We start from the raw sequence: 24,647 nt of genomic DNA on the forward strand, positions 1-24,647 counted from the left end.
GGTTAACCTGATTTTTTGTGTGTGTGTTCTATTTAGCCTGGATATCTAGTGTCTTGACCTGTTTTAAATCTAGTTTTTTTAACGTTAGTTTATATATATATATATATATATATATATATATATATATATATATATGCATACATACATACATACATACATACATACACATGTGTGATAGTTTATGTATATGCATGTTTATTTATTTCATTTATTCATTTGTGTATTTTCTATTGTTTTTGTTAGTTTTAAAGTTATTTTGTATCTCTATCCTACAGTAAATTTTATCATGTGAACGCAGTTGTTCGCTATTTCTCTCCTACAGTTTAATAGATGTTGGGGTTCTTTAAAGTACAGGATAGCAAATTTTTAATGAAGGCATAATGTCTCTACAGGTGTTTGTTTGTCTTACTATTTTCCATTCGACTACCGGCGAACGGCCGCTGTCATTGAGTTCCCAGTATTTATTTGCAAGCTTTGTTTTCATATGGTGTGTTTTTATTGTTGAATGTACTTTTGTAGTCATAATATCGACTTTTGAAGTCTAAGGAAGTCATACCTACGTAATATTTCTTGTTATTCGGGTTTCTTTCGCGAATATTGTGGCCTGGTAAACTATTCTTTTGGTTAGACATTTATTTTGAAGTGGGCAAAATGTGCGGTATCTACAGTTGCGTGTATAGTAATCTTGTTCATTATTAGTATTTTCATTTTTATATCTAGTATGGTTGTTGTTGTCCGGAGTTGGTTTATTATTATTATTATTATTATTATTATTATTATTATTATTATTATTATTATTATTTCTGCTAGTTATACATGTGTCTTTTGTGTTAGTTTTATTTTTGTCATGGTGTCTACTTTTTTATTGTTTATTTTGTTGTTGTTCACATTGTATTATTTAATATTTTGTTATGTGCTTTAATTATCATCTCTAAATTTTCGCAGCAGCTGTAGGATAACTTTAGGGTATTTTTATTGAAAATTTTGTGTAAGTCGTTGGCTGCAGAAAAGTGCTTTTCGATAACATCTAGAAATTTCTTGCCAAGTTTTGTTTTTAAGATTTGATTGTATGGGGCCGTATACCAGATTATATTTTTTTCTTCTATTTTTAATTTTATTATAGTTATTGGTGTTTAGTTGCTTATATTTGATATCAATATTTTTGTATCCACTATTTTTTAGGGCCGTTTCATCATATATATATATATATATATATATATATATATATATATATATATATATATATATAAACTAAGATAAAAAAACCTAACGTAGATTTAAAACAGGTGAAGACACTAAATATCTAGGCTAAATAGAACACACACAAAGAATCAGGTCAACCAGAGGTCAAATGGGCCTTTGTCCTATAAGTGCGTGTTCATTGGCTGATAGGAAGGTGGATATTAGAAAGCTGATTGGCTAAGTAAAATCTCAATAGAAGGTGCGTATATAAAAGCGACAGACAACCACAAAATTCGCGCATAAGCCTGAAGAATCCTAGAGTGGATGAAACGCGGAATATTCAGTGTAGCTTAATCGTAATATATATTTTATAAATTACTATATATATATATATATATATATATATATATATATATATATATATATATATATATATATATAACTACTTCATTTACTCACATAAAATTAATATACGAAAGTATAAATTTATGTGTAAACTTTAAGTTTTACTTCAAAAGTGCTCAATACGTAGGTAGAGCTAGTTAGTAATTTATAAAATATATATATGGCCATTAAGCTACACTGAATATTCCGCGTTTCATCCATTCTAGGATTCTTCAGGCTTATATATATATATATATATATATATATATATATATATATATATATATATATATATATATATAGTAAGTTATAAAGTATATATAGCAATTAAGCTACACTGAATATTCCGCGTTTCATCCACTCTAGGATTCTTCAGGCTTATATATATATATATATATATATATATATATATATATATATATATACATATATATATATATATATAGTAAGTTATAAAGTATATATGGCAATTAAGCTACACTGAATATTCCGCGTTTCATCCACTCTAGGATTTTTCAGGCTTATATATATATATATATATATATATATATATATATATATATATATATATATATATATAACTACTTATATATATATATGTATATATATATAACTACTTATATATATATAATGTATATATATATATAACTAATTATATATATATATATATATATATATATATATATATATATATATATATATATATATATATATATAAGCCTGAAGAATCCTAGAGTGGATGAAACGCGGAATATTCAGTGTAACTTAATTGCCATATATACTTTATATATATATATATATATATATATATATATATATATATATATATATATATATATATATATATATATAGGCCATGACCTTGACCTTTGACCTTAAATATTGAAAATTGTGTGCACCATTCCTAGGTGGGAGACCATCATCATGTCAGGTTTAGTCATGATCGGTTCACTGGTTAAGGCTGTAGAAAATTTGCACACACACACACACACACACACACACACACACACACACACACACACACACACACACACACACACACACACTACTACTTTATATAGATAGATTTTGCATACTGTATCCAGCAACAAAACAAAAACTGTTGGACTCGTGATGATTGAAACTTGGTGGGCAAGTTAGATATAGAGAGAAATTTATTTGAACCAAATGTGATTAGGTTGCAGTGTCGCGATTCGGTCGGCACAGTAAAAAGACTTGTGAATTTTACTAACGATTCTGCGAGGGGCATCCCCAAAAGTAATGCCTCCTATTTTTTAAAAAATTCCGCCCGAATGGATCAAAAAGAATTTCAAATTGCATGATTATGGCCTGAAAGTTTAATCCTTCTGTTACAAATATTGACGACGTGAAACTCTATGAAAGCAACTCTTGTCATGGACATGCGTCAGAAGCAGAAATGCGTAATTGAATTCCCGGCAAAAGTGCATTCATAATGCTGGATACTATGTAGAAAAATAAATTCTGAAACATAAACTGTCGCCTGTTTTAATAGTACCACTTCCGTCTTCATAGATCTTCAACTTTTTGAGTTAAAAAATAGGAGACTACTTTTTGGATGAGCTTTGTGTGACAAAGCACGATCCAGACGGCCATGTACAGCCATCGTTTATCGCTGGCAATAGCGCATAAATAATGGTGGTGACTATGTAGAAAAATAGATTCTGAAGACACAATAGGTCGTCTGTTTTAATTAGGCACCGCCAAAAATGGCCGAAAAATGAAGTTGTTGTTGTTTTTTAAAACGAAATTACATTTATTAAAATCCATTATTTCTGAGTAAAACCCTGAATTTTATCATATAGAAAACAGAATAACGTAAAACTTTTTCTACTATTTTTAATTCAATTTTAAATGTTAAATTTTCCCCAAAAGTTAACAATTGACATTTTTGTCTTGCACAAAAACGTACATAAATATTAAAAAAAAAAGAAGGTTTTTGAAATAATTAATTAATTTATTTATTGTCTAACTAAGATTTAGGATGATTTTCTAAGAGAATATGCAAAAATATTATAATATAAGTACCTGGATTTCAAATAATTCCATTTATTCATATAGGCAACCAGTTATTTCGCGTCGATCTAGAGTCTAGATCGACACTGGTTACGTTTGCATTTGATAAAAAGCAAACTATGGAAGACCAAACAGGCCAAAAAAACTTATTTTTCAGTGACGAAAATTTCAATGTATTATTAAGCTCAGGCTGGCCAGTACCAGATGGGTGACCATTTGTATGAGTTTGGTTTTTAATGTGTATGTGTGTGGGAGCCAGGCTCCCCAAAATGGGGGGGGGGGGCAATTTAAAGCAGAATAAAAAAAAATTATTTCAGCGCGTTTGGTCCACCGTAGTCGAAAGGCGGCAAACGTTTTCAAACGGGATCGAAAAAAATGATGCTATTTTTAACACAAAGGGCACAATATTTATCGAATTTTTTTTTTTGGTATCGATTCTTCAAAGCATGCCCTGTTTAATAATGGTCATGCATTATTCGGCTCGCTAAAAAAAAATTGTTAATTTATTTATCAAAGATTTTAAAATGGCTTTTTTCGTATAAATATTAAAAAATTTTTTGTTTGTTTTGCTTAACTTAAATTAATTATTTTACTTAACATATTCACCGAATTTCACACTTCAAAACTCAAAAGCGGGATAATTAAACACAATCGAAGTTCTGATATTCAGACGTCAAAATAAGGTATGCAAACAATTTTTTTTTTTTTTAAAAATCTATAATTCTGTCCCTTACAACAACACAATATGCTGTGTTCGGTTTCAGATGATTATTTTAAGCATATTTGTTCCCACTTCAAAACAAGCGGGGGTTTTGTAAGCAAAAAAAAGTATATATATAAATATCGTTTATGAAAAATAAGTACACTGTTATAAAGTTCATTCTTCTCTTAATAATCGCTGAAAATTTCGTATTGATCGGATAATTATCTGATTTTTGGTAGATTTTTAAAAAGACGGTCCGTCAAAAAGTACTGACCTGTCCCCCTCCCTCCAGTTTTGGCGGTGCCTAGTTTTAATACTACTTTGTAGTTCTTCAAATTATTTTAGTTAAAAAAATAAAAAAAAATTGGAGGTTTTACCTTTTGGAACGGCCCGCGTAGTTTTATGCATAGGAAAGAATGCAATTAACAATGATATACCCCAATTTTCAGAATCAAATTTGATCTTCAACTGAAAAAAAAAAGAAAAGAAAAATGAAAAAAAGAAAAGAAAAAAAAGAAAAGAAAAAAAAGAAAAGAAAAAAAAAAAGAAAAGAAAAAAAGAAAAAAAAGAAAAGAAAAAAAAATGGATGCAAAATTTTGTTTAAATTAAATAAAGGATTACAAGTACTTACCTCTCCCCCTCCCAGTCTCTTCCATTTTTCGTTGAGTCGGAGAATTGTTTAGGAAACGCGAGACTGCGTGTCATCACGTGACAGCAAATGTCGCCGGGTGAGAATTGCAAACAAACTGCATTCGGGTATTGTTTGCCGATGAAAGTACCCGTGGATTATGTCATTTTGACAGAGCGCCATGGCAGAGACGGTCGACCTGGACGACAGAAAAAAAAAAAAAAAAAATTATTCAAATGATGCTTACTATTATCTACTAGCTGATAGCTCGGCGTTGCCCGGTCGTACATGACACTTTGATTTATGCAGATTAAAAAAAAAAAAAAAATTTTACATAATTTTACACTTATCAATGCCCGGAAGCCACTCGGGGATAAGGGTTATTTTGTGTACACTAATCAATGGGGTAGTATCGTAGTAATCGCTAGTAATAGAGATCTGATAAAGTATATTACTTAAGGGGGCGGTTCATCAGGAATTTGTTTATGTTGGATTTGAAGAAATCCAGGTTGTAGTCAGGTGAGAAACAGGCAAACGGAAGACAGTTCCATAGGCGTGCACTTCTAAGAAAGAAGCTTTGCTCATGGGATCTACGTTTTGATTTAGGCACAGATAAAGAGTGGGGAAAATTATTGACAGTGGTTTCAGCTAGACGGGTGTTTTTCGTGAAAGATTGGCGAGGGAGGACCAGAGATTGGAGCTCAGACGAGCACTTGCGTATGTATTATTATAGAATCAATCCTCTAACGAATATTATATATTACGAGGAATAATTTACCTGCAAAAAATTCGAAAAAAAAAAAATTTACTATTACAGGAGGATCATTCGATCTGTCGTTCATCAAATTCCGTCTGTGTTTGTTTACAATATCACGTCAGCTAATATTTGGGCTCTTCTAAGAAAGAAGCTTTGCTCATGGGATCTACGTTTTGATTTAGGCACAGATAAAGAGTGGGGAAAATTATTGACAGTGGTTTCAGCTAGACGGGTGTTTTTCGTGAAAGATTGGCGAGGGAGGACCAGAGATTGGAGCTCAGACGAGCACTTGCGTATGTATTATTATAGAATCAATCCTCTAACGAATATTATATATTACGAGGAATAATTTACCTGCAAAAAATTCGAAAAAAAAAAAAAAATTTACTATTACAGGAGGATCATTCGATCTGTCGTTCATCAAATTCCGTCTGTGTTTGTTTACAATATCACGTCAGCTGATATTTGGGCTTGACGATGAATGCTCTGGAAAAGCCACTTCTGATTAATGTTTAGCTTAAAAACATGCAAACGAAGAAATGATTTGCGGCGATTTTAAATGGTACTTCTTCTTTTATCGTAAATTGAGCTCATTAAAACGAAAGTAAAGTAAAATAAAATGATGAGGTACACCCGGGTTTGAACGGGGGCTCATTCGATCTGTAGTCAAATGCTTTACTACTAAGCTATATTTCCAGATCGTGATGAATTTGTTTTTTTGTTTGTTTTTTTTTTGTTAAGATGAAATGATTTATTACGATTTTATTATCTCTCTTTTCGGTGTAACGTAAAATATTCCCCTGTAAAAAATTATTCTTTTTTTTATATAAGAGAGAAAAGTTATTTTTAAGATCGGATTTTTTCGATTTTCGATACTTATTGGATGGATTTCTATACAAAACATATCTAAGAACACTGCCAGATATATAAATTACCTTTCTGTGAAATTTGCAGAAGATACGTTCAACCGTTTCGAAACCTATGAGGAAGGAACTCAAACACAAAGTGACTTTTATATGATAGTAGCGATAGAGATATATCCATAAATTTGAGAATGTGTGTGTCTGTCTGAGGACACTTCTCAACCTATATAGTAAACGGAGTTTTGATTTACAGACTTGAAATTTGGTACATAGGGTATTCAGACATGTGAAAAACTTTTTAATTGGTTTTCGTACAAAAAAAGAAAAAAAGGGCTGCGAAGGGATCCAACTTGGAGGTCATCGGGTGTTTATCTGTTTGTCAACTGTTTTACAAGGTTGGACAAACTTTGTAAAGAACATGTCAAGCTAGCCTAATGGTTATCGTACTTTACTCACTGTCTTTAGGTTTTGGTTTCGATCTCAGCTCGAGTATTTATTTATTTTTTTTTTTTTACTTACAAGAAGTGAACTGTTTAGAAAAAAAACCCCATAATCACGTACGCAGGTCTCATTTTCTGTATTAATTAAAATATAATATTTATGCGTATTTTACGACCGGGCAACGCCGGGCGGCGTGCTAGTATAAAATATATAAGAAGTGCCTTCAAAAAGTTTCCAGACATTTTTTTTATACAGGATTTAAAATTTGTCGTATACTCTTGAAAATTCAGTATGTTATTGCTATGCATTTTATGAGATGACTGACCAATTTTTATGATTTCAGGTTCAAATGAACAGCTACAGCAGGAATTGGAATACGTCCTACTAAAGCCTGATTGTCACAGCTGGTGAATTTCAAAAATGCAATCTGGATATGAGGACATTTTAGAAGAACGATATGCAGGAAAATTCTGTTTAAACTTGGAAAAAAATGCCACAGAAACGATTTGTTTTCAAAAAGAATGACACTCAACTTACCCACACCTTTATCCTCTAAACTTCAAAAGGACGCAATGCGCGAGTTGAATGGGAGTTTTGTAGTATTTATTGAACTAAATAACTTGGTCATTAATGAGCTATTACTATAAAAATTAATTTCTTGCTCATACTAAGCTAAAATTTTCACCAAAATAACGCATTCACTTCATGGCTTTAAACATATTCAAAAGAATAATAATAAAGATATATATGAGAAACGTTCCAAAAATAATGTCTCCCAATTTTATTCTGCTCGAATGGATCCGAAGCGATTAAAACAAATTACCTCCCTTGATCGTCGACAAGTCAAATTTAGTCGACAAATACAAATAATATCTGTGCACGTATTTCATGTATAGTTTTTCGGTAATATTTAACAGTCGCAGTCAGAGAAAAACGCAAGAAAAACTCTCTGTAGTCATCGTTCTGTTGCACATATTGACGGTGTAAGAGTCCAAGAAAGCAATCTCTGCCATGACCAGAAGCAGAGATGCATGACTGAATTCCTGGCAAAAATGCATTGAGAATGATGGTGACGATGTAGAAAAAGAAATTCTGAAATACAAAAGTTTTTTTTTAATGGTACCATTCCCGTGGAATTGGTTTATTTTTCTAAGTGGCATAAAGTCACGAGGGGGAAAAAAACAAAAACAACCCCCCCCCAATAACCCCTATTTCTATCCTGAAGAAGGCGCGATACAGTATGCCCTGTATTTAAGAATTCAGGTGATCGCTCATGCCCCTCTCAGTACAGGCCAATAAGTCTCCTGTGCGTCATGAGTAAGTTGCTGGAATCTGTGTTAAATACAGAAGTAATCAACCATCTCAACAAAAATAACCTTCTTAGTGACACTCAATATGGTTTCCGTTCTGCTAGATCTACAGCAGATGTGCTTGCAGTTGTATCTCATAGGATTAGCAAATCTCTCGACGGAGGCAACCTTTCTAGGGCAATTGCTCTTGACATATCTAAGGCCTTTGATAGGGTATGGCATAAAGGTTTACTTCATAAGATCTCTAGCTATGGTATAGCTGGAAAAGTTTTCTCAATTATTAAATCATTTCTTTCTGATAGGTTCATAAGAGTAGTAGTTGAGGGGCAAAAATCAGAAGCCCACAGTATTAATGCCGGTGTCCCTCAGGGGTCCATCCTGGGCCCAACTCTTTTCCTGATCTACATTAATGATCTTCCAAATCACATCCTTACATCATTTGTAGACATTTATGCTGACGACACTACCATTTATGGTAGCACATCTAAGACAGTAAACGACCAAGTTCTCTCCAATTCTCTCTCCTCTGATCTTGAGCATGTAGTACAATGGGGAAAGGAGTGGCTGGTTACTTTTAATGCATCTAAAACCAAGCTTCTCTCTTTACATCATCAACATTCTGATCCCCATCTGGCATCAATTGAAATGAATGGCTCTCGTCTTCAGGAGGCCTCAAGTTTTGACAAGCTTCTGGGCTTGACCATTACTTCTGATCTTAAATGGAACACGTACATCAAATCTGTTGCCAAGACCACTGGAAAAATGGTGGGATCTTTCTATCGATCCCGTAGATATCTCACTGCTGATGCAATTCTCTATCTATATAAGAGCCAGGTACGTCCAAGGATGGAATACTGTTGCCACATCTGGGCAGGAGCTGCTAGAAAGGACTTGGCCTGCCTTGATAGAGTTCAAAATAGACTTCGTAGCCTCGTAGGAGATGTCCTTTTCTCTTCCTTGCCACCTCTTTCTCACAGAAGAGATGTTGCGAGTTTGTCTCTGATGTATCGTTATTTTCATGGAAAGTGTTCGACTGAGCTTCAATCTATGGTCTCCCCTCGCCAAACTTTCACAAGAAACACTCGTCTAGCTGTAAACACTATCAATAATTCCCCCACTCTTTATCTGTGCCTAAACCTAAACGTAGATTCCATGAACAAAGCTTTTTTATTAGAACTGCACGCCTGTGGAATTGTCTTCCGTTTTCCTGCTTTCCGGCTGACTACAATATGGTTGTCTTCAAGTCTAACGTAAATAAGTTCTTGATGAGCCGTTCCATATAAGTTATCACATTTAACAAATTTTCATTACTAATGATTATTATATTGTCCAATTTCTACTGTACACTCTTTAACCCTTATCCTTGAGTGGCCTCTTGGCCTTGATAATGTGTTGATACCTATGAAAAAAAAAGAAAAAGAAAAAGTCTAATGTGAACAAGTTCTAATTGAATCGTCCCCCTAAGTAATCCAAGTTACAAAATTCCCACTGTTTACTATGCTAAAATCACAATGACTAATGTATACCTATTAACCCTTATCCTTGAGTGGCCTCTGGGCCTTGATAATTGGTGACACCCATGTAAAAAAAAAAAAAAGATTCAAAAACAAAAGCTTATACAACGCTTTTATCACGAAGAAGGATCTATCTATCTATCTATCTATCTATATCTATATCTATATCTATATATATATATATATATATATATATATATATATATAATTTAAAGGAGATTAGAATAATAGTCTAAAGAGCTAAGTGAATTTTAATGTAATAGTGAAATTACTAGTTTAATTAAAATACAGGAAATGCTCGTTGTAATTTAGATATATAATAAGCTCGATAGTTAAATGTCCTAGAGCTAGTTCAATATTAAGTAATGTGATTTATAATTTAAAAATTTTAAAAAAATTTTTAAAATTTAAAAATCAAAATTTAATTAAATTAAAAATCAGTTTCATAAGAAGGAACAACAAAGTCAATTATCTGTACGATCGTTTCGGAAATCCGTGCTTTTTATTTGTGGTATACATGAAGTCACGTAGAACAATTATACATAGTTTTTTTGGTAAGCACGGTCTCCTCATCAGCAAATTTAGGAGGATTTCTATTGAATTGAAAAGACACCAAAAATAAACCTAGCATTAAAAGTAAGGCAGATGAATCTGAAAAATTGAAGTAAAAGGTTTGGATTTAAAATTTATTAGAAAATTAATAAGAAAATTGGTATAGGTTAGAGATAGAAATGAGAAGAAAAATATATATTTTTTTGAATTTACATAATAAATTGGATTTAAAAATATATAGATATAGTTACCTTTTAATTTTTCTTTTTTTAAAATCAGGAACTGTATTTAAAGTAGTCATTTAGATGTTTGCTATAGCTTTTTATTTTATTGAATGATGAATTTTAAAAGGGCGACGCTCGTGCAGTAAATTGTTTCCGTTAGCGTATTTTGATTTAAAGACGCTACAGTTAATATCTATAGAGAGAGAATATTTATTTTGCAAGTTTTTAAGGGGAGATAATTGTCATGGTTTTATTTATTATTTGATTTACGAGTCTAAGGGCGGTAATTAGTCTAACTTAATTTATTAAAAAAAAAAAAAAAATAAAAAAAATAAAGTAATCTATTTTTACTAATGAGTAATTTTTAATGATTTAAGGTGGTTTATATTTATTAAATTTAAACCAACGTTTATGATTACATGATAGAAGCTCGTGTCTTGAATTTACTAGTTTGGTTGTGCTTTTTATATCTTCATATTTTAAAATTTTTAGGGTTTCTTTTGTACATAATGTACAAAATTTATCTCCTGGTTTATATGATTTGCAAGTCTCAATTATTTGCCATTTTAAGTTGAAAGAAATATTGCTATTTTTTAGTTGCCAAATATAGTTGGATAGAGTAGTTTGGTTTGATAGAGAGTTATTTTTAAAAGAATGTTTGTGCGTTGAAATTCTATGTTTTATTGGGCCAGATGTGGAACCAATATATATTACCTCTTGATTATTATGATTATTTTCCGTTAGGTCTATTGTTGGATTATAATGTGGTGGGTTGGTTAATAATTGATCGGTAGATTGATTTAAGTTGGTGTTATTATTTAATCTGGTAGTTGAGTTATGGCTGTTGATAGGTTCTTGTATATTTGGAGTTTTTGATACTGTGCAGCTATAGATAACATTTTTAATTTTACATGAGCCTTGTAGGGGACATTTATTTTTTCTTCTACAGTTACAGTCCGATGTATTTTGTATAGTTGCATTTTGTAGTTTATTAATTTTATTATTATTAGAGCTAATTATTTTCTGATGAAGGTTAGGCATAGTAGAGTAAGAGACTTTAATTGTGTTCTTATTGAAAATCTTATTATATCTATGGGGGGCTTTAAAGTTCTTATCTAATATTTTAAAAAATTCTCTAGCTATGTTTGTTTCTAGGTTTTTGGAATACGGGGGGTTGAACCATAGGATCTCCTTGTGTCTATTCTTACGTTTGCGGGTTTTAGTTTGTTGTTTATTTATATTATTATCTAATATTTGTAGTTTGGTTTTATCTTTTTTTGTCTCCTGGTTATTTTTCTTAACTCGTATACGGGAAGACATTGCCATATTATATGTTATTACGCTCTTAATAGGTTTATTTTTAATGCAGTTTATGTTTCTATCATTTTCATTTATGAATTTAATTTGTGAATTATATCCAGAGTTTTTAAGGGCTTCATTATAGTATTTTTCATTTTTGGTAAATATTGATTTAGTAGAAGACAGTCTAGAAATTCTTAGAGCGATATTGGGAACTATTGATTTTAATATTGATTTAGGGTGGTTTGATTGATTGTGGACATATAGAAGTGGTTGGTTAGGTTTATGGTATGGTTCAAAGGTAGAATTTTCAAGATTTAAGGTTATGTCTAAGAAATTAACAATTTTTTTATTAGGGTCGATTTTTATACTAAGTATATATATTGGTTCCACATCTGGCCCAATAAAACATAGAATTTCAACGCACAAACATTCTTTTAAAAATAACTCTCTATCAAACCAAACTACTCTATCCAACTATATTTGGCAACTAAAAAATAGCAATATTTCTTTCAACTTAAAATGGCAAATAATTGAGACTTGCAAATCATATAAACCAGGAGATAAATTTTGTACATTATGTACAAAAGAAACCCTAAAAATTTTAAAATATGAAGATATAAAAAGCACAACCAAACTAGTAAATTCAAGACACGAGCTTCTATCATGTAATCATAAACGTTGGTTTAAATTTAATAAATATAAACCACCTTAAATCATTAAAAATTACTCATTAGTAAAAATAGATTACTTTATTTTTTTTATTTTTATTTTTTTTTTTAATAAATTAAGTTAGACCAATTACCGCCCTTAGACTCGTAAATCAAATAATAAATAAAACCATGACAATTATCTCCCCTTAAAAACTTGCAAAATAAATATTCTCTCTCTATAGATATTAACTGTAGCGTCTTTAAATCAAAATACGCTAACGGAAACAATTTACTGCACGAGCGTCGCCCTTTTAAAATTCATCATTCAATAAAATAAAAAGCTATAGCAAACATCTAAATGACTACTTTAAATACAGTTCCTGATTTTAAAAAAAGAAAAATTAAAAGGTAACTATATCTATATATTTTTAAATCAAATTTATTATGTAAATTCAAAAAAATATATATTTTTCTTCTCATTTCTATCTCTAACCTATACCAATTTTCTTATTAATTTTCTTATAAATTTTAAATCCAAACTTTTTACTTCAATTTTTCAGATTCATCTGCCTTACTTTTAATGCTAGGTTTATTTTTGGTGTCTTTTCAATTCAATAGAAATCCTCCTAAATTTGCTGATGAGGAGACCGTGCTTACCAAAAAAACTATGTATAATTGTTCTACGTGACTTCATGTATACCACAAATAAAAAGCACGGATTTCCGAAACGATCGTACAGATAATTGACTTTGTTGTTGTTCCTTCTTATGAAACTGATTTTTAATTTAATTAAATTTTGATTTTTAAATTTTAAAAATTTTTTTAAAATTTTTAAATTATAAATCACATTACTTATATATATATATATATATATATATATATATATATATATATATATATATATATATATATATATATATATATAATTTAAAGGAGATTAGAATAATAGTCTAAAGAGCTAAGTGTATTTTAATGTAACAGTGAAATTACTAGTTTAATTAAAATACAGGAAATGCTCGTTGTAATTTAGATATATAATAAGCTCGATAGTTAAATGTCCTAGAGCTAATTCAATATTAAGTAAAGTGATTTTCAATTTAAAAATTAAAATTTTTTTTTTTAAATTTAAAAATCAAATTTTAATTAAATTAAAAATCAGTTTCATAAGAAGGAACAACAACAAAGTCAAAGTATATATATATATACTAGCATTTCAGCCCGGCCTTGCCTGGGTGTTTAGAGGTGTATGTTGAGCAAAAAAAAAAAAAAAAAAAAAAAAAAAAACAACAAAAAACAACAAAAAAGGTCAATTTTTTAAAACTTTGACCCCCATTATTACGCCTTAACATTTATTGTTTATGGCTCCAATATGATTATTAAATTAGATCCAGGTCCAAGGAACCTATATCTAAAATTTCAAGCGTTTAGACCCAAAATTGGCGGAGGAGTTTGGTAGAGTTCTTAAAGGTCAAATCGTTGAACTTTGACCCCTTTAACAGCTAAATTTCTGGCCGAAAACGGATTACAAAGATTTTCACAAATCTCAGTACTCTGTATATCAAATTTCGAGTCTGTGCAAACCTTTTCTAGTCTCACACAAAAACACGCGGTCACATCTCAAGCCATATTTCTTGTCATATACATACGCACACACAACCATACGTGCACATGTACACACACGTACATATATTCACGTTTGCGTACATAAACTCACATTCACGTGTATACACACACACACACTCACGTACACACACGTACGCGCACACGTACGCACACATGGGCAACGTCACTTCCCCATCAAAGGAAATCCACACATGCGCAAAAGACCACCGGAAACAACTATAAAAGCAAGAACAATAAGCTGCTTCTTTCTTTTCGGACCAGCTTCCGAGCTGAACGGTCTACGGACCAACAGCTTGCCCTTTCACCACCCGCTACTATGCGAGGGACAAGAGTTAACAGGCAGTATGTACACCTTATACGCTTTCTCTCTCTATGAACTGGATTGACATTCTCACTCTTTCTCTCTCTATATATTCAACTTGTGCCTGAGAATACCTTCGCGTAGCTGACTTCTAACATTGCGCACAACTTTACGACAGCGTGCCTTTTCGGCATGCGCGCACGCGCGTACCTCACGCCATTTACTACTATGTGGGACAAAAGGCCAACAGACAGTACATACACTCTTTCTCTCTATATCTACTACTTGTGCCAGAGAACACCACCGCGTAGCTGACGGCTAACATGGCGCACAGTTTAACTGATGTCAACCCTCTATGTTTTTCTTTGTCTACACGCTGGACTGTCATTCCCATTTCCACTACATTGCTCACGCCTTTTTCCACGCGCGAACAAACGATAGAGATGAACACACATTTCCTTTTCCTTCTATACTACAAGTCCCGCAACAAACGATGATGACACCCGCGCGGACATGAACACGTGTTACACCTAAAGCATTCATTCTTTCAGCAGTAAATAAACGACACGTTTATTTCATCCAGCAATTGAGTTTTTGTTTCCTTCATTCTATTCGTTTCATTATTTTCTTTTGTAACGGGATTAAGATTTATATATCCTAGTCCTCTACAAGTCTGTAGACCGAAAATTGACAGAGTTATTGCGTAGGAAAATGTACACACACAAACACATACACACACATATACACACACACATACACGTTCACTTTTATATATATACTAGCATTTCAGCCCGGCGTTGCCTGTGTGTAGTAGGAAGGCAGGCTTGAACCCGTACCGCAAAGGAGGAAAAGAACAGGGTAAAACCTAACGTTTATGCTGTTACGACCACCGCCAAACCGGAAGCAACATTTTTTAAAATTAAGGCTAGACAATCTAAAGGAGAGAATAACTTTAAAAAATATCAGCGAAAAAAGTGACCCCCCCTGTAGAAAAGTGCCTAGTTGAAGGGGAAGATAGTAATGTTATTAGCCAATTTTTCGATATTTGTTGTATGAAAGGTTGAACTTTAAAACGATACTGATCTTTGTAAAATCCGTCGCCTCTATTGAAAGTTTAAGGCAGACATGCAAATATACATACATACATACATTTATATATTGGTAACTAAAAATTTTCGACCCAAACTGATGAAAAAGCTTGCCCTATCTCTGAATACCCTTTATGTAAAATTTCAAATATTTAGACCAGAAATTGTCTGAGTAATTTGGAAGAGACCGCAGAGGTCAACATTTTTAACTTTGACCCCTATTATGACCCCTTGAAATTTATTGTTTTGGGCTCAAATGAAGTTATTAAGTTAGATCCATGTCCAAGAAACCTATATCTAAAATTTCAAGTGCATAGACCCAAAATTGTCGGAGGAGTTTGGTAGAGTTCTCAAAGGTCAAATCGTTGAACTTTGACCCCTTAATCGCCAATTTTCTGGCCCAAAACCGATCACGTAGATTTTCTCAAATCTCAGTACCCTGTATATCAAATTTCGAGTCTGTAGACTTAAAATTGACAGAGTTATTGCGTAGGGAAATGTACACAGACACAGACACAGACACACACACACACACACGCACACGCACACGCACACGCACACAGAGACACGTTCACTTATATATATATATATATATATATATATATATATATGCATATTGTCACACGTCTGATGGAAGATTAAATAAAAAGCAAACAAAAGGGTATGAAAAGGAATTTACGAAAAGCAAAGGTTCAAATGTCCTTTTTATTACCAAGACAAGCGGGATGCAAAATAAACACAAGAATCGAACACGACAGAATGCGAGAAAGAACGAGGCGAACACTTCCAAATAATATGAAATGAATTTATTAAAGATAGGGAAAGAAAAAATTAACGAAAAGAAAATATTTATGGGGTTTGTTAAAGCGTAGTTTATCAGGCAACAATATTTGCGAAAGAAAACCCGAATAACAAGAAATATTACGTAAGCATGACTTCCTTAGATTTCAAAACCCGATACTATGACCACAAAAGTACATTCAACAATAAAAAACACCGTATAAAAACAACACTAGCGAATAAATACTGGGAACTCAAAGAAAGCGGACATTCACCGGTAGTCGAATGGAAAATAATAAGACAAGCTACCACGTGCAGACATTTAGACGACCCATGTAAATTATGCCTACATGAAAAATTTGCTATCCTGTACTTTAAAGAACCCCAAAATCTATTAAACTGTAGAAGAGAAATACCAAATAACTGTGTTCGCCAAATAAAATTTACTCTAGGATAGCGATACAAAATAGTTTTAAAACTAACAAAAACAATAGAAAACAAACAAATAAATGAATTAAATAAACATGAATATACATAAACGATCACACATATATGTATGTATATATATATATATATATATATATATGTGTGTGTGTGTGTGTGTGTGTGTGTGTGCATATATGTATGTACACATATGTATATTTATATATAAACTAAAAAAAAAAAGAGAAAATGTCTGCCTTAAACCACTAACCTAGTTTTAAAACAGATCCTTTGTTCGATAAAATTTATGCCCATTGGCTGATAGGAAGGGGCGAGGTGGATACTAGAAAGCTGATGGCTAACAAAATCCTCAACAGAAGAGGACTATATAAAAATGATAAACAACCACAGAATTCGCGCATAAGCCTGACGAATTCTAGAGTGGATGAAACGCCGAATATTCAGTGTAGCCTAATCGCCATATATATTTTATAAATTACTAACTAGCTCTACCTATGTATTGAGCACTTTTGGAGTAAATACTTAAAGTTTACGCATAAATCTATACTCATATCTTGCTACGATGTGCAGACGGTTTCAATCATATTTGATTTCATCAGGCAAGAAAAATTAAAATACAAAAATTAAAAAGGTTCCAGACCTTTGCAAATTTTAAGGAGAGAAAAAAATGCCATGACTGGCAGGAAGTTCTTATGAGTTTGAATTCAATTGATATATATATATATATATATATATATATATATATATATATATATATATATATATATATATATATATATATATATATATATATACACAGGGTGACTCCCCCAAAACGGGACCTAACTCTAATTAGGCCCCGTGTGTTTGAATGAAATGAAACCTTGGTCATAACTAGTTTATTATATTCAAAACATCACATCAAGACACTAGGGCCTTTGGCCTTTTTTTCTCCGTTGACTGTAAAATGCTTAGAAAAACTATTGAATGTCCTCTGTTTTTTTGTGTGTGGGGGGTCAACCTGTATGCATATATGTATTCAGCAATTCTATGGATTACTTATGCTATTTTTTAGATTTCTTCTTTTTATCCTCACTATTTTCCACACCCTATTTTCTCTTTCTTTTGATGGGGGGGGCGATTCGAATGGCTACTTAAACGAAACGAACTAACCTTGGATTCCAGGTTTTACAACAAACTTTAACAGTCAGCTGCCAGCGTTCTACAAATCTTGCAACGATTACTCGCTTTTCTATTTCATTTACTGTATTTTTCCTTCTATTATGTTTTCAGTGAATTATATATATATATATATATATATATATATATATATATATATATATATATATATATATATACGGTTGAAAGACCAGGCGATTGCAAAATTGATTTTATTGTATTTATTTTCTTCCCCACCAAAGCAAATTAGGCACAAGGCCGTTTTTAATGTGGGGTAAAAACTAGCTCCCCTAAAAGTAGGCAAAAAAGGGGAACTCTGGTTACCAAAAATAATAATTGTTAGCAGTATAGAGGGTTTCTCCTCCATTGACTGGTACAACTTATTTTAAGTGCAGCATTTGCAGAACAGATACTACACTTTGATCCCGGCCCGAAGGCCAAGAAAATAAAATTGACTTTTTTCTTCAAATTTTCGAATATTAAAAGATTCTTAAGGAAATACAGACATTTGTTGTTGTTGTTGTTGTTGTTGTTGTTGTTGTTCTTCTTCTTCTTCTTCTTCTTCTTCTTCTTCTTCTTCTTACGCGTCATTGTGGAGATAACAGCCGGCACGTCCTCATAGGTTTGAAAATTGAGGCTAAATGATGTTTAAATGTACGGTAACGGTAAACGTTGGTCGAACACATGCGTCAATAACAAGAAGAAATGCACCGTTTGAAAAACATTCCACATTTAAGAATTTAAGATTTTACGGCTGAAAAGACGAGTGAAAAATTGATTTTAATAAACATTTCTGATCTTTCAACTCACCAACTTTTTTAGGGTTATCTTCAAATTCAATGCAAACAAGTTCTTGTTGAGCCGTACACTGTAATAATCAAATTCTTCCCAATTTCAACCACTGACGACCACTCTGCTTACTGTCTCGCTGACCATCTTACTCTCATTAACCCAAAAGTGGCTTTGATTAGTGGTGAGTCCCTTGCAAAAAAAAAAAAAAAAAAAAAGGAAAAAGTGAATCTTACATTTTAACAAATTCACATCATTCCCCAAATTCCTCTTCTTTGACTGCTGGTCTCAACACACACACACACACACACACACACACACACACACACACACACACACACACACACACACACACCCGGTGAACCAAGTGCAAGAGAAACAAAAACAGTGCAAAGAGGACTGGGACCTTGGGGAGGCTTATTGCCACCCAAACTCCAGTAAAGATCAATGATCGCTGCCAACGAGAAATCAATGGTAAGCGGCTGTTGCGATAACGCAAATTCATCTGTAAACGTTATCGAATGAAGTGGAGAGTACTGAAACTTGGAAATCCGGGGCGATTTGTTGTCACTCAGACTCCAGAGAACACCACCAGTTGTTCTCAAAGAGAAATCTTTGATGATGGCCTGTGCGACTACTTCTAATGAGTAAAGGAAAATAATAAAAGGTTGATATGCCGTATTATCAAATAACCAACCAAATCACCTGAAAATGCCATTATTGCAACAGACCTCAATCGTTCCCCTTCAACTTCCCTGCGTGGGGTACTCACTGTTCTTAATAATTTAAACCTTCTCTACCACCAATAGCAATGGCCAAGAACACATTGCCTGAAAGTACTTCTTTTAAACTCCTCGGCCTAACGTTTACAGGGAATATGAACTGGAATAGATACATTGAGAGCATTGCCAAGGCTGCTGCAAGGAAGGTTAGCTCCCTCTACCGTGCTAGAAAACTACTTACGCCTGCCAGTATCCTATACCTCTATAAGGCAACCATTCGCCCATGTATGGAGTACTGTTGTCACATCTGGGCTGGTGCATCTGCTGCTTGTCTCTCGCTCCTGGACAGGGTTCAAAAAAGAGTCGCAAACCTGATAGGTCCTGAACTGTCATCTGGGCTTCAACCTCTGTCCCATCGACGAGATGTTGCATCGCTCTGCCTGTTCTACAAATACTTTAATGGTGAATGCTCTGACGAACTGCAAACACTTGTACCTCCCCGACGTAACTACCCCCGACAAACCCGACAAGCTACTAAGTCTCATCCCTTTACAGTGGAGATCCCTAGTTGCAAGAAAGCCTTTTACTCCAATAGTTTCTTCCCCAGAACTGCGGGTCTTTGGTACTCCCTTCCGGGATTCTGCTTTCCCAACTGCAATGATATGCAGAAGTTCAAGTGTAATGTTAACAAACATCTTTCTACTCTTCTCCCTTCATAATGACCCCGCTAATTAATTCCCTAATAGTAGCCCCCTGCTTCAAAGTGGCACTGTGCCTTGTTTGGGGTGAAAATTGAATTTAAAAAAAAAAAAAAATATATATATATTAAGATGCATCGATTTTAGATCCCACTCCCTCGTTCGATTTCTTTCAGCACACACACACACACACACACACACACACACACACACACACACACACACACACACACACACACACACACACACACACACATAACCCTAATTCTAACACACACACACACACGCACACGTGACCATAACGCTAACACACAAACACACACGCACACAATTGACTCTTACCCTTACTCTAACACACATACGCATACACGCACACTCTCTCACACACACATACACACACAAGTGACCTATACTCCAACACGCACACTCCACACACAGTTGACCCTAAAGCTAATCCTAACACACGCACGCGCGCCACGCACAAGTGACCCTTACTCCAACAACACACACACACACAAATGACTCTAACACACACACACACACACACATTCACACATACAAGTGATCCTTACCTCAACACACACACACACACACACACACACACACACACACACACACACACACACACACACACACACACACACGCACAACTGACGCATAATCTAAGCAAACAAATTACCCGTGAAAAGCAAAGGCAAAAAAAAAAAAAAAAAATGGCCTGCAAATGGCTGCCATCTTGTTTTGTGTACGTACCTCCCCTCGCTTTTGCACCCACCTTTTCATCGGGTTGTGTGTACCCTTACAAGTGTCAAAACCCGACTTGTAAAAAAATGGGTGGCATTTTCCGACAGAGACAGCGTTTGTGTATTTTATTTATATACACGTCAGCCGCCATGGATAAAACCATAATGAAAGTTATCTATCTATCTATCTATCTATCTATCTATCTATCTATCTGCTATTATATAAAAGCAACTTTTCTGTGTGTGTTTGTGTGTGTTTGTGTGTGTGTGCATATGTGCGCGCGTGCGCGTGTGTGAGTTCGTGCCCTATGGACTCGAAAACGGCTGGATCGATTTTTATGAAATTTCACACAAGGGTACTTCATGTGTCTGGTAGTGTTCTTGGATAAGATTTGTATCGGAATGTCTTCAATAAGTATCGATAATCGATAATCGAAATAATCCGATGAAAGAAGGAGCACGCGATTTTGGCGAAAGTTAACACCTTACACAGCCTAACATCACAAGTGCATTTGAGAAGTTTGATTACAACACAAGCCAAAAGACTCGACACATAAAATCAACAGTAGGTTCTTTGATATGACAGGGGCGCATTCAAAATGAATGTTTCTGCTTAGAGCACAATTGAACCATGATAATTGACGTTTTCATTTTAAACTTAAATTCAATACATTATCGCCGCACAAACAGTAAGGCCAGTAGGTTATTTGATGTGTGTATGCATTTTAAATTATTTTTTCTGTTTAGAGCATAATTGAATTATGATACTCAACTTTTGCATTTTAAACTTTAATTCAAGCCATTATATATAAAAATAATTTTATAAAATCAACAGTAGGTTCTCTACAGTGCAATTTAGGCTACAACGTATTGTGGACTAAGCCACTGCAGGGAAGCATGTGAAACTTCCTTCCGGTGCGCAGCGATGGATCCCAACTAGAGCAGGCAATCAATCGATTTAATTGAAAAATGGCCGATTTCACCGATTTCGATGACAATAAAAATATGGGAGTGTGAAACATTCGTTGATCAACATTCAATCCCGGACAACATCGGATCATCCTGCTAATATCGTATAAACGCGAATTCTATTCATCCCTCCTTCGTAAGATGATATGACACAAGTCCCGAAGGTAGACAGACTATGCAAACGCAATAAGTGCAATTTTAATCCCTTAAAAATTGTCACGGCAGTCCCGTCGATATTGTCCGATGTGGGCACCTCAGGCAATTGGTAATTAACGAACTTCTAAATTAAGGCCTATAAAGGGTGTAGTTGTTTATCTCTCTCCCGACAAGATGATGCGACACAAGAGTAGGGAGGTAGGATTCAGAAAGCCAGTCCCCTCAGGGATGTGCAGTCTGGCTTGTAAAATATGTTTGGCCAGCCCCGTCAGTATTTCCTAGTAGAGACGCCTCAAGTGATTGAATGGAGAAGGCAAAGCCTGGGAAAGTAGACTATAACATAGCGCGGATGCGTGTATGTATATGCATGTGAAATGACGTCACAAGTAAAGAAATAAAAAACTATAAAAAAGAGAAAGAGAACGATCATGGGAGAGACGTAGATAACGTTCGCGATCACGTGCGAGGCGTGAACGACGCTAGAGAAGACAATCACGTGAGAAACATCACAGCGGTAAAGAGAGAATATAGAAATAAATGTTGCTGCTATAAAGAGCAAGCGAGTTGGAGTTATTTCCTATCTCCTTAGTGACTGAAACTGCACGCAACATGAGTTGGTTCCCGGATGACGTTACAAAAGACCTCTTAAGAGTCCTTAGTTAGATTTTGTAACGCCGCGTCTTGCGTAACTGGGGGAGTCAAAGTGAACCATCCCTTAATTAAGAACGCCTGTGCCATGTGGTGCCCCGGACACGGCAGTACAACAAATTGTTGGTTGGGACGTACATAGATAAATGATAATTTCTTAACTTTATTTACCTCGTATCTATAAAAGAAATCACACAGGCTCCTTCAGTCTTTGGCAGACTATGGATACCCACGAAAGGGTGCTTGCGCGTGAAAGTTTTGTGGCAAGAGTTGCGCAATCTCCAACCACACCTCTCCTGAGTCAACATTGCAAAATACCAGTGGCAAGTGAAGTGTATGTACAGGACAGCTGGAAACATAATGCCGAGATAAGCGGAGAGCACATACAGCGCCTAGAATTTCCAAATGGTCACCCATTTTAGTAAAGACCAGGTTCAACGTTGCTTAACTTCAGTGATCTAACGGTGTATCAACGCGATTATGCCGAATATCATAAAAGAAATGCTAATAACATGAACGGAATTTTAAAAGTTAAATAATTGTTTATGATGAACTATACGAATCAATTACAAATGAGCGCGTGAAAGCTCAATATTTTATATAGAGCAAATAGAGCTTAGTAATATATATTTGCACGCAACCATTTATAATAGTATTTAAATAAAATTTTAGAACAAAAAATCTAATGCAGATTTGAAATAAGGAGGATGTTGTAGTTTGCTTGAAGCATTGTTCTTAGTGTGAAAAGAGTTTTATTTGAAGATTATAAAAATGCAGTCTGTGGATTTTATTTTTTATTTTGTAACATTAGTACAAACAGGGGAAGACTTTATTCTAAGCAAAATCAAATAAAAAGGCAATTAAAAGAATCGTTTTTGGCATCGGAAAACAGGCATGAATTTTTCCGATTCCGATACCCCCAAAAGTTACGATTTTTCCGATTAATCATCCCAACAAATATATATATATATATATATATATATATATATATATATATATATATATATATAATATATATATATATATATATATATATATATATATATATATAAATATATATATATATATATATATATATATATATATATATATATATATATATATATATATATATATATATTTGTTGGGATGATTAATTAAACGACTTTCTAAATAAATACGAGCTTCGAGGTGAAGCCAATATTAACCGTATTCATCGTTTGAAAAAAATAACAACAACAAATATATATATATATATATATATATATATATATATATATATATATATATATATATAAAGGGTGACCCCCCCCCCCCCAAAAAAAAGTGCCCCAACTCTAATTAGGCTCCGTTTAGTGTTTTGTCCGAATGAAATAAAACTTTGGTCATAACTAGTTTATTATATTCAAAACATCACATCAAAACACTAGGGTCTTTGGCCTGCCTTTTTTTCTTTTTTTCTCCGTTCTACAGCATATGTTCTAGATGGCCTCTTTTATTTATTTTGGGTCACCCTATATATATATATATATATATATATATATATATATATATATATATATATATATATATACACACACACACACACATGAAGATTTGGCCTTTTTTTCTCCGTTGTCCGTAAATGCTCAGAAAAACAATTGAATGTCCTCTGTTATTTTTGGGTCACCCTGCATATATATATATATATATATATATATATATATATATATATATATATATATATATATATACCATATGACTTGGGTGCCTTAGCTTGAATCGAAATTGAAAAAAAACCCCACAAAAAACTCATGAAATTATATATATATATATATATATATATATATATATATATATATATATATATATATATATATATATATATATATAACTTGAGTTCCTTCAGCCATAATCGAAACCGAAACAAAAACTTATGAAGAATTCTTGGTAAAATTATTTATTAAAAGAAATGGAAGTACATAACAATTAAACGACCCGGATGTAAGCGTGACACAGAAAATAA

The sequence above is a fragment of the Euprymna scolopes genome, chromosome 42, assembly GCF_053919585.1.
Source record: "Euprymna scolopes isolate OS-2025 chromosome 42, ASM5391958v1, whole genome shotgun sequence".
Lineage (NCBI taxonomy): Eukaryota > Metazoa > Mollusca > Cephalopoda > Sepiida > Sepiolidae > Euprymna > Euprymna scolopes.